Source organism: Colobus angolensis, unplaced genomic scaffold (assembly GCF_000951035.1).
Source record: "Colobus angolensis palliatus isolate OR3802 unplaced genomic scaffold, Cang.pa_1.0 Scaffold761, whole genome shotgun sequence".
Lineage (NCBI taxonomy): Eukaryota > Metazoa > Chordata > Mammalia > Primates > Cercopithecidae > Colobus > Colobus angolensis.
Window position 1 is genome coordinate 154,604 of NW_012121388.1, and position 5,638 is coordinate 160,241.

Here is a 5,638-nt window from a genome sequence, read left to right on the forward strand (position 1 = left end):
AAATGATAAATGTTTTCATATAGAAGAATTGGAGCAAAATTCACCCCTAGTTATCTAAAAGATTATATCTTATAATCTAGTTATCAACTAGATTATAAAAATAAATTAAACGAATGTATCTCTTAAGAAAGGTTAAGTATATGGACATCACAGGCAATTGTACTTTTTAGATTGCATAGTGTGTGTATAAAATTAAAATGATGTTTATATAAAATAAAACATAGTAGAGGAAAATGAATTGGCTTTATAGGAAATACAGAAAAAATTTGCCCTTGTTCAGCTGTTTATTACCTTGATATTTGTCAAAGTATATCACATATTTTAATTATTTCAAATTAGAAATTAGATTAATCTGAATAGAATACGATGTAGCTTGAGTAAAAGTCACCCATCATTCATCCTGAGTGAAAAAGACAGTTATATAGGCCAGTCAAATGAGTTTATTTTATACACAAGCCCACACATGCACACATACCTCATTTGCTTATCACAAAATGTCTATAAAATGCATATTATACTTGAGTGTTTTAAGAAAATATTTCTCAGAGTTGTTAAGTAACCTGCTCCATTTTAAACGACTAACTGATGACAGTCTGAGATCCAAAACTAATTCTGTCTGATTCAGATATCTGTCTTTTGTTTATTTTGTTTTTCCTTGTAATTTTTTGGTTTGTTTTCAAAATACTTGAAGGTGTGTACAGTTCCATTACCAGATGAATTTTAGTGGGAAGCAGAAATAGGGAGAGAATGTCAGTTTTGGAGTGACCTTAACAGCTGCTACTAGATGCATAACCGTAAGTTATAAAGGAATATAAGAAGAATGCCTACCATCATATCCATGTCCAAATAAGGCCTTCATTCCCAAACTCAGGCCATTTTGAAAATAGTTGGGGGTGGGGATATGAGACCATATGATATTTCAGAGACCATATGACATTTGAGAGACCATATAACATTTATTTTTGTTTCCTAAAACAAAACACAGAAAGCATCTCATGAATAACTCAATCTAAAAACAGGTAAAATGAGGGTTTACGTGGGTAGCCTGGGAGACACCTAATAATTCCCACAAAAATTAACTATTTCTTTTAAAAACAGGAAAATGGTTAAGGCTTATTATTTTGATGTCTGTAACTTGAAAAGAAAGCAGAGGGGAAAAGAGGCACCATCATAAACACTCTCAAATTTATGTCTTGGCATAATGTAGAGAAAAAAGAAAATCCATAAAACTTTGAATAAATACATTGTTTCAGCACACAAGATAAGACACCATATACTCCTTTACAGCCAAATATTGATTCCCCACTCAGTCTTAGAGTGAGGAATAGAGGGAGAAAGTGCCAGGAAAAGACTGGTGAAATGGGGGGATGAAGGTACATGAGATGGCTCATCGATACAAGCAAAGCCTTGGTGGCTCCGCGCTGAATTAAGGAAGAGATTTGAAAGCAAGGCTATTTCCCTAGCGGCAGTAAAACTGCCTCCTGGAAAGAGAGCAAGCTATGGGGTTAGACGTTTAATAAAACTTTAGGCGAGAGAAAGAGTCCAGGTCTTTCACCTAAATTGCACACCAGTTGAGCTCATCTGCTTATTGTCCACACTCAGGCTAGGGAAAAAGTGGGCATGTTTCAAAACTCAATCCTTAAACTGTAGCTTGATGTGAAAAAGTAGAGACAAATTCGCCCATGCTACATCAAAGTGTAAGAAGTGTCCATCTTAAGCTGGGAAACCTGAAAGTCATGGCAAGTATAAAATCACTTTTTAATAATAAGACAAGGAAAAAAAATAGCATAAAAGAACATGCAAAGTACTAGGAATCCATCCTATGAAATGCAAGTTTCAAAAATGACACAGTGTCCAAGAATAATTATACAGAAAGATGCAATGAAAACAAAAATTCAAAGAATCCATCAAGGACATACACACAAAATTAAAATGAAATGAGAAATTCAGAGCCAAAAAATACATATGTGGCTAAAATAACAGTTTACAAAATAACATAATTAGAAATAGCAAAGCAAAAAGTATCTGTAATGTAAATAATTTTAAACCATTTTATAGAGTCAATGTTTGGCAAGGTTGTCCACAAGTAAACACTTTTTACTTTTGTTTGTGGCAACCCTACATTAAGCAAGTCTGTAAGCATCACTTTACCAACAACATGTGCTTACTTTGAGTCTCCTAGTCATATTTCGTTAGTTGTCATTGTATTCAAACTTTTAAAAATTTGTATTATATCTGGCATAGTGCTCTGTGATTACTTATCTTTGTTATTAACATTGTAATTGTTTTAGGGTACCATGAAACACATCTATACAATATGGCATTGTAAATTGGTGTCACTTTTGCACAGGAATGTGGTAATACGGAGCAAAATTTAAAGTGTTCGTATGATTTGACTCCACCATAATCTCAAATTTTAATCTAGAATATACTGACAAAAACATGTCAAGTTATGAATAAGAAGGCTTCTCATAACACTACTTGTTTAGCATCAAATTTCCAATTTACAACAAATTGGAAACTTTGTCTCTAGCTAGTAACCTAGAAAAATATGTAACCAATTAAAAATTTAGATAAACTATATATTTTGTGTGTATTGGGGATATATGAATAATAGTCACACTTCTGAAGAAATAGATACAGATACCATAAATATGAACAGCTTTTTTATTGACAAAGATGATGCTAACAATGTGGCATAATCACTAGCCAGTTTAACTACTTTATTCCCAGAAATAAACATATCCACATATCATTAAGGATCTCCACAGGGTAATAGTGGACCCTGCTCTAGTAAACTCAGTAAATTGTGAAACAGAATTAAAATAAACTGAGAATATAGTGCTCCCAAAAGAGGTAGTGACTTGAGACACAGGTTCAGACCTTTGTTTCCTCTCTCTCACCAATCTGATAACTCTTTGCTTCCTGAGGGAGAAGGACACAGATGATAATGAAAAAAAAAAAAAGTTATCCTCTTGTTAACTGTACTGGCTGAAGGAATGAGTGGAAGTTTTTTTTTCTTTGAGCCATGGCCAGAAACAACTAGAAGAATAAAACATTTCCTCTAATGATGTGAATAAAGCAAAATGTGGAACAATCTTACCTTACAAGCATCTTTATGCAAATTAATGGATTTTTTTGTTGTTATTTGACATCTCACTTCATAAATGAGATTCAACCTGCATGTAGGAAATGAAAAAGATGATCTTGACTTGAAGAAAACTAACATTTCATCCATAAAAGTAATTTTTGATTTATGGGCTGAACTTGCCCATAAAAACGTTGTGAAAAAGAAAGTTTATCTTCAACTTTCTTCACCTTCCTGTCTCCTTTTCTACGTTTCCTTTTTGCTTCCAGATCCCACTATTTTTTTCTAACAACATTCTTTAGGCTATATATGTCCATACATTTCCTGGATCTTCATCTCTTACCACAGAATGTGGAGTTAGTATCTTAAGTCATTACGTATCCTAAAAAAAACAAGTAGATCCATATTAAACAGGGTTTCATAGAAAGATATGGATTTGAATTCTGTTTCTTTCCTTAGTGTTCTAGATGTAATTTATTGAGCAAGTTACTTTAGATCCATTAGTGCCGTTGTTTTTGTTTTTTCCCATACTTAAAAAACAAATATCTATGATTAACTACAGTTTTTCTTATTAAGAAATTCCTAGATGAGTGAACATTTAATTACATTGTAATTATTAAGCAAAAGCAGAACATATCATGACATTTTTCCAATGGTGGCTATCAGGATTTAGAAATAGTCCATTAAAAGGGTTATTTTTAAGTGAATTTTTCTTCCTAGAATCCATGGGTTATGTATCTTGAGTGTAGAAATAATATTTGGATATTTTCTCATATGCCGGATATATATATATATATATATATATATATGTATATATATAAAACACAGTTGTATGACTATAGACCTGACCACATCATCATCAGGAGACCACAAGGTGAATTGGAGACATACTCAGTTAACATGTGCAGTTCTAAAGTATTTTTCAATATCCGTATGATCACTTGGTTTATTTGCCTAAAAAAACAACCATTAACACATGAAAGAATTTTGTGAAAAATCCCTTGTCAATGTGAATTAATTATTCTTGACCATTTAAGAGAAATACCTGTATAATAGCTACCAAAACTGTTAGGCTAAACCAATTAGTTGGAGTAAGGATGCTACATAAAAAGATTAATTCAGTTATAAATTAATTGGCCTAATACCAGTTAACATGGAATTTCCTTTATGTAGACACAGCCTAGAGTTCTAAGTAAAAATGCAGTATACTGTGCCAGAAAGAAAATAAAATGAATGCATAAAGTATTAGCAAAAATGTTTTAACATATGTAGTAACAATTTATGACAGGCTATCAGTAAGAGAATTGTAAATTTGGAAATAAAATCTCATTCTTCTCAACTTAATCTCTTCTTTTTCTTTTATTTTTTATTAAAATATTTCAAACATCTGGAACTTTACCATTTAGGAAATTTGTGGCTAATTTACCTGGTAGAGCATATTGACATGTAACTCTCAAAATTATTTGTTGTGAACTATGTCTGAGACTGTGCATTACTGTTCTTATATCTATCTACTTTATAATCCTTTCACTCTCCCCTAAAATGTGCTGATAAAGCTAGCATTATGTAAATGTTACTAGTTACTATAATCAAAGAAATGCTTCTACGTAGGCATCTTCCCTTTCCATTCTATGAACACCCACATACATTACGTGTGTATATGAACACACATATACATATGTGCACACACACATTACTCATTTTTAGAAATGAGCCTAATCATATATAATATATTTATATATTTAACATGAAACTATATATTTATATTTAACTAATAACTAAATTTATAATTTGAAATTATTAATTATAAATAGCATGGTAGTTATTGATGTGTTTGGAATTTAGTAGGACACTTGAAATATGTATCATTTCAAAAAAATTATTATAAAAATGTTTGTTAAATTAATCTTTTAAATAAATTATCTAGCTAATTCAGGGGTATAACTGTAGTCATTACTTCTGTACAACCACACATTTTAAAATAAAAATATTTAAATAGTAAGCAGAAATCATGGAGTCTTTAAAAATTTAGAAATATACATTTTATCTAATTTAATCCAAGAGTATATGAAAGCAAATAAAACACTACCAAGTGAGACCCATATTTTGTAAGAAATGTACAATATATTTAACCAGTGCGTAAGTAGACTACATACAAAGTAATACATGTACAATAGTGATTTAGTGTGAATTCAGAAAGGTGCAGGTTTATAACCTGCCTCTGCTACTTTCTACCTTTACGAACTTGGGAAATGTACTCAATTATTCATGGAAAATAGTAGATTCTACAGTTAGTCTGCACTAAATGAAATAAATGATATTTCTTCTCTGCATTTAAATATAATCCATTCCAAATATGAGTCTTGCAACATTGCAAATAATTTTATGTTTTACAAGGTGTTTGTCAGAGTGCTAGCTTAAGGAACTCAAAATTATTAAGCCAATAAAAGTACTTCCATTGTAATCAGAAGTACCCTTATTTTCCAGCTCACAGTTAATTTTTAAAAGACCAAAAGTTGAAATATGACAATGATGTGTACTATTAAATGG

At 31.1% G+C, this 5,638-nt stretch overlaps 1 long non-coding RNA gene across 1 annotated transcript in view; it reads right to left on the minus strand.

Moving 5' to 3' along the window:
- Positions 1 to 281: 281 nt before the first annotated feature.
- The window catches only part of LOC105501950, a 34,332-nt gene continuing 28,975 nt past the window's right edge, over positions 282 to 5,638 (minus strand). The window contains exon 5 of the long non-coding RNA XR_001000258.1: positions 282 to 3,470. This is a non-coding gene — a long non-coding RNA (uncharacterized LOC105501950). The remainder of the gene's footprint in view (positions 3,471 to 5,638) is intronic.